Source organism: Mytilus galloprovincialis, chromosome 7 (genome assembly GCF_965363235.1).
Source record: "Mytilus galloprovincialis chromosome 7, xbMytGall1.hap1.1, whole genome shotgun sequence".
NCBI classification, from domain to species: Eukaryota; Metazoa; Mollusca; class Bivalvia; order Mytilida; family Mytilidae; genus Mytilus; species Mytilus galloprovincialis.
In genome coordinates this window covers 77,989,155-78,001,814 of record NC_134844.1, presented here as the reverse complement: position 1 = coordinate 78,001,814, position 12,660 = coordinate 77,989,155, and the positions used below count along the sequence as shown (strand labels likewise).

The window sequence follows — 12,660 nt, the reverse complement described above, 5'->3', positions numbered from 1 at the left end:
GAACAAATATCTGATCAATTACATGTATAGTTTATTTTGAACAGAAAAGTCTAGTGAAGTTAAACTGAAAGATGCTTCAAGTAAAATGAATATCGAAATGCAATTTAACATGTTAAAGGCATCAAAGATATAAACTAAAGACTGATTTCTTTCAAAATCATATTAAAGTAATTGATATGATGAAACTAGTGTTTCGCTCAAGAAATTTCAATGATAGTAACACAATTAAACTCTTTCCAATTATGTAAAAATTTTGTTCTTGCAATTAATATTTGTTTCGCAATATGTCGCTTAGAATTTATTTATGTTGTATCGTACAGTGTATGCGATTTTCAATTTCACCCTGCTAAGATGAACAATTTTCTTAGTAAGAGTTATCTCCCTACTCAATGTTTATCATCACAGTGCATTTCCTTCGTAACAAAAAAAAAATATCAACAAAATTCTTTTTACAAATTGTTTGTTAAATCCTAAAGAATTTTGGGCTAATTTGGATCAAGAGGTATTTACCTTTAATAAAATAAATTTGTTGGTATGTGTTTTCAACTCATAAACCGTTTACCGTAAAACCCTAGAATCTTTTTCTTTTATGGTCCCAAGGTCCTGACTTAGAAAATTAGGTCAAGGTCAAAGGTCAAGGTCAAGTTCTAAATTTGGACTTTTCTTTGTTTTGAGATTGTCTCCGACACTTTGAAAGATATTCATTAAAGGACAAGTACAAAATCTTTGCTTTATTGTAATGAAGATATGTTACATTTGGTTTGGAACAATTAAATGGCATCTTATGGTAGTAAGTGCCCCTGGCATGTCTTAATATAAAAGTATTACATCAACTCGGTTTATTATAAAGCCAGTTGACTTTTTACAAAAGGTTTGGTGACATATTACCTTGAAAAATGACTACCGGAAGTGACCTTGAGAAAACTGGAAGTAGCCTTTTTTGCAGTTTTCTAATATAAAAGTACTCAGAATACATATATTTTGTTATAAAGATGCATAAACTTATCACTCAAGAGTAGAAATGATTTCTGACAAACCGGAAGTGGCCAATTATCTCCTGTTCTGCATACAAAAGTATATAGAAACTATATATTTTGGAATCAGTGTGAAAGAATCTACCAGAAGTGACATTCATTTCACCGAACGCAGCATATTATCTCCAGCATTTCACTCAAAAGTATAGTTAATAATAAACTCGTCATAGATACCAGGACTAAATTATGTATATACACCAGACTTAACATTATCTAGACAGTGCTTATATATCCTTGACTTAGGTCTTGACTTCACTTAATAGGTCATATTGAGTACTCCATAATCTCTGTATAGTCTGAAAAAATGGTCTCTACTAGTCTAAACACAGTCTAGACCTGTCTAAATCTTTACATTTAGTCTCGACTCGGTTTACCCAGTCATGATCAAACCATTTATGGCAACTATATATTGATTTTCTACAAATACTTAGCTATGTGGTATCTTGATGTTTTACTATCTTTAAGGATCAGATAAATAAGTAAAATAAACTAAATTGTTAAAATATTTATCTTTAAAATTTTCTATAACTTATATAATCAACTTGGGTATTCATCAGATTTTTGAGTTGTATACTGGGTCTTGCAAGGAACCATTTGTTCTAATGGCGTTAAATTTAATACTTTGAAAACTTGAGGTTACATGGTTACTTAAGCTTGTAAACATTTGATTGATTAACTTCAAATGATAGTTGTTATCTTATATGCAATGACATTTCATGTGTAATTGGTCTGGAGTAATGGACAGGATAACATTATACTCATGCCTATTAGTCCGGCCGATTGGTGCAGATATAGGGCAGAATTGTTCACTTGATGAGGAAAGCATGAAACTTTGCACAGTAGTTCTTGGTCATATACCCTTTGATTTCAGCTATGGACCCACTCTGAAAAATCCAATATGGCTGCCATATTCAAAATGGCGGAAAAACGTTAAAAATAGCAAGAATTTCCGCAAGGTATTCTATATAATTTCGGAAATTAAAGTAATGATTATTTAAAATGATCTTCATGTTTTTGAATTTGTTATCAATTAATTTTAAAATATAAAAAAAATAATTTGGTTCTTTATATAACGCATACATTTGCAAATATGGCTGCATATACAAAAACAAATAGTGAAATTCAAAATGTTAATCAATATGTTACATGTTATTGTAATTGTTCTTTAAACGATTTTAGTTTTAATGGTTGGAATAAAATATGTTGAAGCGAGTCTATTGAACGTTAATATAAGTAGGTTAAATGTGGTGGAATATTATGTAACTTATCTGAACTTTGAGGCAGTGCCGAGGGCACTTTGTCTCGTGTCTCTTCAATGCCACGTCTTACGGCACTTATCGCGTTTTCATCTGCCGTACCCACTACATCGTCAATATATTCTATTTAATCAATAGGCGTACCTTTCTTCAGGCGCATTAGACGATTGCCATCATTTAAAATGGTTAAGGAGCAACTATTTCCTTTTCCAACTACGTGCGAAACCAGTCCGCAACTAGTCAGCGAGCATGGTCCTAAAATGCACTCCTGGTTAGCACTTTTATTAGTTTAAACGGTAAGAGTAATTTCTGAGTGATGGTTCGTTTTATGCAAATTTGCTGAGTTTAAATCTGATGACAATATAGGAGGGGTTGCGCTTTGATCTAATCTGTATCCTGGTGAAGTTAATTGACCGTTGTCTGAAATAATCAGGATTTCTGGAGTTTGTCCGTGGAGATGCTAACCGTTGTCCTTAAGGACTTTATTATCTCTGTCTTAGTGGGGGTGTTGCTGGTCGATGTGCATTAATAAAATTGACGGTACTAATTTTCTTGCACCAGATGCGCATTTCGACAATACATGTCTCTTCAGTGATGCTCGTGGCCAAAATATTTGAAATCCAAAGCTTATATAAAAGATGAAGAGCTATAATCCAAAAGGTCCAAAAAGTATAGCCAAATCCGTGAAAGGAATCAGAGCTTTGCATGAGGGAGATTCATTCCTTAATTTATAATAATTTCTAATATTTTGTAACAGGAAATTTTAATAACACAAAAAAATCCGTATTTTCATGCCAGTACCGAAGTACTGGCTACTGGGCTGGTGATAACCTCGGGGACTAATAGTCCACCAGCAGAGGCATCGACCCAGTGGTAGTAATAAAACTTAAACTTGGGTGTATTTCTATCTGGCGATCTACCGCGATTGAATTGCTCAGGAGATTTACCTCGTGTATATTGATCAGGTGATCTTCCATGATTATTTGATCGGAAGGAACAAGGTTATACTGATCGGCTAATCCACGGTTATGCTAATTAGTTGAAAGCATAACATCAGCTAGTTTTGTGAGAATGTGTGTGAGTTAATGCCCCTCATTTTCCAAAGGACTGCTGATATTTCCTTTATCGGTAGGTGATACTGCACCATTAGTAAAGTAGACTTGCCGATGACCATAATTGGCACTTTTTGATCAATATATCGCCATCTGGTTGACTTTTGAGGTTTTCCATTGTTTTAACGCCTTGTTGAATATTTCTAGGTTCCTCTCTATTACATGCCTTGCAGACTCTTTGTCTTTTAAATTACATCTTTGAAGGAATGCTTCGGTTCCAATCTGGTTTGATCGTCGTCCTTGTTGAAGCGCTGCTCTGCTCCAATACTTTTCTTTAGGCCATGGAATCATTATCTGTGTTTACCTTGCTAGCGTACCAAAAGACAACATCGGCCTGACAATCTGGGAGCCTACACACATTGTTCCTGTTTTCCCATTGTCATCTACCGGCAGTTCGTTCAAATTGGTAAATGAACGCCTTCCAATACAAGGATCCTCTTCAATTGAGTATCTGCATTTTTTGGGAGCTGTAGGCTTCGGTTCCGGTCTCTTGCACCGAGATTTATTGCCATCGACTATATTCTCTCTCGAATGAAGTGTCTGAAGACGAACTGTTGCCACACTCTTTTGGTTTCATCTGCCCTTTCCTTGATCGGTCAGTGGAGTCAGCTTGCTGTTATGGAAAGTCTGTTAGAGATCCAGGAGCTGACTAGGTTGTCATAAGTGGAGTGATACATTTGGGAAGAGGATTTTCCATTGACTCGACGGGGGCGATACCGTAGGCACTGCAGTCAGCATTGGAGATACCAGTTGATGCCAGTTGTTGGAAGGTACCCTGCTGTTTAAATGCACTTTTAGATTGAATATAGTTATCAAAAGTACCAGGATTATAATTTTATACGCCAGACGCGCGTTTCGTCATAAGACTCATCAGTGACGCTCAGATCAAAATAGTTAAAAAGCCAAACAAATACAAAATTGAAGAGCATTGAGGACCAAAAATTTCAAAAAGTTGTGCCAAATACTGTGTCTCCTTCATCAGTTTTTGTCAGCTTGTCCATCCGTCTCACCACAACAGTGACTATCTTATTGGTCTGACCATCAATTCCGCCAAGCAATTACCACTAGCCTTGTGGTCTATCCTGTCTACAGACTGCTAACGTTACTGAGATATTGCTGTTCGTTATTAATATTCATTGCCTCTTTCTGTTCAGCTTGCATCGTAAGGAGACCAACATATATTTTATCAATTGGCGCTTCGCTCTGTTTTATATTGCGGTTAGTCTCAGCTCTTCTTTGAACATTATATTTCCTAATAGTCACTTCTTTGTTGTCCTCTGTTAAAGCGTCTTCTATTGTGGGTTTGTCAATATCCTAAAGTGATTCAGTTTCTGGCATTTAAATGTTCTTGTCCTTGTTGTCCTCTACTCCTGCCATTTCACTAATATGTGTTAAACTTTAAATGATTCTCAATTCACAGTTTAATATCTCAAATTGCAAATTATTGCGACCTAAGAAATAAAATAGGCACTGAATATTTTTGGGGGCAGATTAATTCCAAATCACAGCTTTTATGTGTGACCCAAGACAATAAATAGTGCAGCTTTTAATGAAAGCTACTATTGCAGCTTTTTATGAAAGCTACTACTTTGTGTATGAAATGACAAGCCAGGCAAAATCAAAAAGGGCAGAAATGGGACAAAGACTTAATGACATTATACATCAATAAAATGCTTAAATTCAGGTCAATAATGAATATTTGCTTATTTTTCAAGTCGGTCATTTTGAAAATAGCCGCCATTTTGAATTTCAAAGATAGATCAGAACAAAATCTTGCTAAATACACCAATACATTCAAATTTGTTGATTTTTGTGCATCCAGCATCAAATCCACTGTGGCTCGTGCAATACTGGAAAATATTTTAGAATGTATGGCAGCCATCTTGAAATAAGCCGCCATATTGAATGTTGAGGGTGGGTCCATAGCTAATATTGCTTTGTACACAAAAATGTACTATCATGCAAAATTTGGTGCTTTCCTCATTATTTGAGCAATTTTTTCGCATTAGAAACAAAGCTAAATAAGGCACACTTAATTGAAAAGTGATTCATGCTATCTAAGCAAAATATTACAAAAATGAAATAGTCTGGATTGATTGAGTCTCAAACACACATTTTAGGAGAAAATTGCATTAAAATTGGATTTTACCATTAAAATTAGAAGACTGAGCAAGTCAAACAGTGTTTTGGTTAGCTTTTTCTGACCTTGTTCAATTAATTCTTATTTCGTATATTTCCCTCAACAGAAAACGTTTCTCTTATTAATACTTTGATAACTATATACAATTAAATGTAAATTAAATGGCTGCTGAAGCACCAACTACATATAGTATATAGTTTTTAACTCTCATAATTGTAAATATTAATCGACGTGAAGTGTTACATTTCCAATAAATGCGGAGGAAGAATACACCATATCGATACTATGATTTGGAAATATGTTCCACTTGAGCTTTCGATGTCATTCAACAATCACTTTTCCATTGTGGCGTCACATATTTTCTTAATTCTTTATGACTTCATAATTTTACGCGAACTTTTGTGATTTCCACTTTTGGTTTTTACATTGTTTTCTACTGCAGCAGATTGGTAAATATCTAAATTCTTTTCATTGTGTTCTCATTTTTCATGCGTTGTATGCATTTCCATGCATTGTCATTTGATCATTGAGAAACCTCTCCTGATTGTCTAGTTGCTTCGGAAGACAACTTGTTTACAAATAGTTTTTGATTGAGCCGGAAGCTAAACTTGGGGGCTCGATATGGATTGTAAGGGCTGATATCGATATTGGCCCCGAGGGCTAATAACCAACCTTCACTTCCGGCTTTTATTGGCCATGCAAAAACGTACATATAAGTACAAAATATGTGATAAATATATATATATTATGTTATAGAATATGATCCAAATGGTATTATTTTAAGTTGAAACTGATTACTGATCTTTGTTATTATTTTGATATGACATGTATGATATATAAAATTGTGGCAGCAATGAAATCTAAAATAATCATGTTGTGGAGTATTCTCATAACAATGCATGTGAAATATATGTTTTTGATTAACTTCAGTACTACTAACATGAATAACCAGACTAAACATTGATAAAATTACATGAAATTTTGATACTAGTAGGCTTTAATTAAATTCAAATCTAGAGATTGATGAATAAAACGAACGTTGAAATGTCACTTATAACATTTACTGGTCTCTGTGTTTTAACAGAGAAATCGAATAGTACCGACAATGTTTTCTTCTTGTTATTAATTGAAACAAAACATATATTGCGTTTTGCCTTTTTATTTCAACTTGATTCTTTTAAGATATATATTCATAAAACAATATCATCGAATATATCGGACATGCGGGACGCCTAAATTAAGCTCGTCATTGGCGCTCGAAATGAAACGGAATCAGCAAATTTGTGTCAAACACGAAAAATACAACTAATATAAAGAGTTAATTTTCAAGAATTAAGCAAATCAATATGTCTTCATGTAAATACAACAGGGCTGGCTATGTGGGGGTGATACCAATGGAAAAAAAGTCGACCAGCAATGGCATCAGCATAATAGTTGTATAATATTGGTTAGACTTCCAAGACTTCCAAGGAATTAAAACCAAACCAGAATTATTTGTTGTAGGAATTTCCAATTAATACAGAAATTCTCGAAATAAAACTGATAATATACAAAGTTAACAGACGTTCTTAATTCATCAGGATAGTACAATAAAACGCCGGAGGGAATAGAAATAACTTTAAAAGTGGCAAAACATGAGCCATTATTTCATCTTGCAATAGTATTTTAAAATCATTTGATTTTTTACACTTAACACAAGTATTTCCTTTTTATTGCTTTGTTTCAAATAAAGAAGATATGTATAGTATCCAGAATATATAAGTATCTTGTCTTAGGGAGGGATAAATGATATTTTTTTTAATCACATGGATTCAAAGAAATTATTCTCTGAAACTGATATTATCAAGATGGTTAATGTCTTGATAGACTGTATATAAGTCACTTTTGAAGGAATTGTATTTTAACAAACTGTCGGTATTCTAAAGGGAATCAACTGTGTCCCCCTTATTTTTTGTTCCTTTATTCTGATGCGGCTGACTTATTTAGAAGAAAGAAAAGAAGCTAGCAGTATACTTTAACTATTCTTTCCGCCACATAGTTGATGTTCTCTCGCTGTATTATTCAAAATATGGTGACTATGTTCATGATGTTAAACGCATTTATCCCATAGAGATATAGGAAACAACAGGTACAGGTCCCTTTCATGAACATAGCCTACCGAATTAGACATGAGCAGCTCGATGGGTGCCACACGTGGAGCAGGATCTGCTTACCTTTACGGATCACCTGAGATCACCCTAGTTTTTTATGGGGTTCGTGTTGCTTATTCTTTAGTTTTCTATATTGTGTCATGTGTACTATTGTTTGTCTGTTTGTCTGTTTGTCTTTTTCACTTTTAGCCATGTCGTTGTCAGTTTATTTTCGATTTATGAGTTTGACTGTCTGGTATCTTTCGTCCATCCTTTTAAGTGTTTCCCATATCTTGATTTACATATAGAAATTGACGATGAAGGTCGGTTGAAACCAAAACTTTACGACAAAAAAGACGATTTCAGCTTTCCAATTGTGAACTTTCCATTCTAAGTAGCTACATTCCAGCCCCACCTGCATATTGGGTGAAATCTCCCAAATGAAACGATATTCCTGTGCTTATATTTCCTATCATGCTTTTCTTGATATAGGATTACTGCTCACAAGGAAGCTATTAAACCAAGAGTTCTAAACGGTAAAGATGAAATCATTCCTTCGAACATTTTACGGACGCCGTCCGTTATTGAATAACCGTTTCACAGATGATATCGGATTTGTTCCTTATGTCGTTTCTACAATCTTCTTTCCTTTCACGAATGTGACATACTGATTTCGGCTATTTACCGGATTTGTAATAACATAAGCAACACGACGGGTGCTACATGTGGAGCAGGATCTGCTTATTCTTCCGGAGCACCTGAGATCACCTCTAGTTTTTGGAAGGGTTAGTGTTGCTTATTCTTTAGTTTTCTATGTTGTGTCAAGAGTACTATTGTTTTCTGTTTGTCTTTTTTCAATTTTAGCCATGACGTTGTCAGTTTATTTTGGATTTATGAGTTTGACTGTCCTTCTGGTATCTTTGGACCCTCTTCAACACATGTTATATTTTGGATCTAAAAACTAAATTAATTTGCACATATGTATAGTTACATTTGAACAAGTATTAACATAAAGAATGTAACGAGAAACCGAAATTTGTTGTATCATAATTTTTCATTTTGGTGGAGAGAAAAATAATTTCATTAATTAAATATTCTCACCGGTGCGGTTGTATTTTTCTAATAATGCATTCCCACAAAATACGAAAAAAAAACCTGTAAAGAAAAATATAACATTATAAACAATTATGAACAAAACTAACAAATAGATAAATACATCGTTTAAGGAGTAGGCTAACCAAGGATTTCAAATCTTCACCAAATTCAACTAATATCTACACTGGCGATATTTTTTAACAATCACAAAATAAAAAAAACATGTATTAACCAATTTCCAATATTAATGAAAGCATCATAGATAACATATACTCTGACTCATTATAATGGGATTTTAGAGACTGACGATCACCATTTGTGAGATGAAGATTATAAAGATATTTTTGAAAGTGTTGTAAATGCGTTAAACATATACTAGCGCAGAGCTTACACACTAATGTTGATAAAGGATATGGATTGACCACTAAAACAAAGGGAAAAAACAAGAGCAAGGACGGGTTGTGATCTACTGTAAAAGGCCCGGAACCTTCTCTCGATTTTGTTCCCATAAAGCACCTTCCTTTAACTTTACAAACTCAGCAGCAGCCATTATGACAGAAACTTTGTGTTTTGTCTAACATTAATAAATATAACTAGACATTGGTATGAGTGCAAGATATAACTTTCTCTAATTCTATGGAAATTTATCCCTTTCCGAACCCATTGTATATATAAAAAAAAGTGTAATCAACGTGTGGTTGTCGATGATCTCAAAAGATCATTGGATGATTTTAAGGGTCATAACCTCTTTATATTAACTAACTGGACTAATCAAAATATGCTAACAGGTGTTAATAAAATTGACAACTTCGTGGAATTTGAAAGGCACTCGAAGGGGATTTTTGTTTAACAAAAAAAGATAATTAATTTTATAATCATTACAGAAACAGTGGATTATCGGATTTATCCAATCTTGAGAGGCTTGGAGTTTAAAATTGACGATTTAACTCTCTCGATTGGAAAAATCAGATAATCCACTCGTATCAACGTAAGAATCTATATATATAAAATTTATTATGTTATTTGATTTAATGCGTGTTCTGCAATGGTCCAAACAAATTAAAAAAAAACAGAAAGTACAGGGGACATATGTTGTTAACAAAGTTCTTACCAATACAGACAACGAAGGTAGACATCCATGCCAATATTTTCCATAGAACTTTAACACAATTGTGTAAAATAATTAGCTAATACACATGACACATTGCATACTTTTCAGAACAACATTCAATTAGAAAAAGGTTTCAGATATCAAATTTGATAGTAAATCTATTTAACAAAATACAAAAATGCTCAATGTATGTAAGATGATTAGTTAGGACACATAATGTAATGCATCATGTATATGATGTGCCGTTAGTAAAGGCACGGAACAATAGATATGAGGCACAAAATGTGTTTTCGAATACAATATTATGAATTGATATTTATGAAAGTAGCATTCCATATCAATATTCACCTTTAGTTATATTCATATCATCGATCTATGACTGCTTGATTTAAGAAGGCTCTTTGAAACAAAAACGCATACAATATTTATATATTTATATGAAAAAGCTCTAAAATTTCCATTAATATCGCCAAAATAAAGAAGATTAATCATTTAATACATACCTGGAGATGACATATTGTCTTTTCTTGATATATGCTGTGTTTGACTTCGGATTTCATAATTTTTATCTCTGGAAAACGTAATCATCAATTTTTCTTAAAAATATTAGCAGCACAATTTTATTTGTGTACAATTTATGTGTTTCTGATGTGTGTGTGTAACATTGATCACGAAGCTGAAAAGTGGAAAGGGAATGCTTTTCTCTCAAAAATACTTCAAACAGGGAAAAAATTGAAAAAAAATCTATAATTACAAAAATCAGAAACAAAACAAATACGGTCATTAATATGTCAGCATATCACTGTTGCACAGTGTACACTCAGTTTTTAAACGAATCCTTATGTGTTGATTTTTGTAATCAATTGGTGTGTTTTTTTCGAGTTACAGGCATTCATTTATGCTGAATAATTTGCGTTTACCTTCCATTCATCATTGGTAAGCAATTGGTCATCGATATGTTAATTCTTGAATCAATGCATTCGTAATCTAAAGAAATTAAAATAGCAATGAAAATCAGTTCATTTCGTTTGTGTATATAATGTTGTTTCTATATATAAAAAAAGTATTTAGAACATTTAAAGCAAGTGATAGAACCTGAGGGACTGTCAAACTCATCAGTTGAAAACAACTGACAACGCCATGGGCAAATTAAAAAAAATAAGAACAAACATATAAACAGTAGCACACAAACACATCATATACAAATAATGAATAAGCAACACAAACCCAACCAAAAAAAGGGGGTGATCTTAGGTACTCCGGAAGGGTAAGTAGATCCTGCTCTACATGTGTCATCATTTGTGTCATTCTGATGAAGTAGAAACTCGTCAACCAGTATACTTCGGTAGGTAACATTCGTGAAAAAAGGGATGGTATTGTTGTTAAACGGATATTTGTGATGGCATCCGTAAACTTTATTAAGGGATGATCTTAACTTCACCATTTGGAACTTTTGGATTAACAGATTCCTTGTAAGCAGCAACTCTATATCAAGGAAATCATGAAAGGAAATACAAGCCCGGAAATATCGCATCAATTGAGAGATATATACTCCGTATGCAGCCGCTGCTAGAATTTTGCTACATAGAAATGGAAAGTTTGCAATAAGGAAGCTGACATAATCTCATTTGTAAATAAGAGGCCCCCAAAAACCATATAGTACGAATTACATCATCTTTTCATACTGAATTTTTTTTTTGTTATAGATTTTTCTGTGTATCTTTTTTTGTTGAATATTTGGGGGTGTTAGGAAGACAAGTTGGTGATTTGTATTGTGGAAAAATGTTTATATCTTGTAATTCGTGTCATCGTGGAAATATTTTAAAGGAGACTTGGAATTACCTGGTGAAATTTTGAAAGTTGAATCAATGCATGTCTTTAAATAGCATGAGCAATCCTCCTCTAATGGTACACAAAAACATGGATTTCGCGGTTTGACAAGGAAATCATAACCTTTCGTATAATCACACTTGCAGGTTGTATCTGTGTTTCGATTTCCATTTTCATTAACAACTTGTCCTTCTTCTTTACATAAAGACTTAAGAAAGATACAGTTGGTACTGACATTGGTGTAAAATGTCATGGGCCATGGCTGATATCGCTCTGACGAACAAATGTCCGCATCCAATCCTCCACGAAGAACATGTTTTCTACCTGTTGTAAAATAATATAGATTTAAACATGTTAAATATGCCAATTAATCAGTACTTCAGGAATGTCAGCTATGTTTTATACTGATATTGGTTATTTGTAGCAAAACAACATTGTTTTAGATGACACATTTCCCAAGACAACTGCAGCTTTGATTTCCTAAAAGGTATTTGTGCTTTAATCTTTTTTTGATATGAAAAATCTATTTTCGATAAGTAATTATTTCGTTGCCACGGTTTCCATATTTAAAGTAATTTACCTGGTTGCAGGAAATCGAATACAGTGCAGTTTTCTGAATAACCATTGATGAGATCATTTTTAAGGCAGAAATACTTAGACGGGTCAGGACAATGGCTTCTTGCACGGAGCGACCACTGAGCTGTTTCGGGACATTTAAATGGGAACGCCACACAAGCATGAAACTGAAATATATATTTTATCAGATGACTATTGATTGATGGTAAATTTCATGCAAAATGTTTGATGATTTGTTGTTAGCATTGTAATTGATTGTATCCAGATTCTATCATAAAACGTTGCAAATGCGCATGATCAGAATAAGTATGTTTAAATGTTTAAGCATCGGTATGTGTTGCTGACAATTAAATCAACAGTAGTATACCGTTGTGTCA

General features: G+C 33.5%; 1 long non-coding RNA gene across 1 annotated transcript; it reads right to left on the bottom strand.

Annotated features, from left to right (window-relative positions):
- Nucleotides 1-10,797: 10,797 nt before the first annotated feature.
- LOC143081977 (uncharacterized) lies at nt 10,798-12,430 on the bottom strand. The gene is made up of 3 exons (XR_012980190.1): nt 12,288-12,430; nt 11,720-12,031; nt 10,798-10,864 (listed from the first exon to the last, which is right to left on the bottom strand). It is a non-coding gene; the product is annotated as an uncharacterized LOC143081977 (long non-coding RNA).
- Between the last annotated feature and the right edge of the window lie 230 nt (nt 12,431-12,660).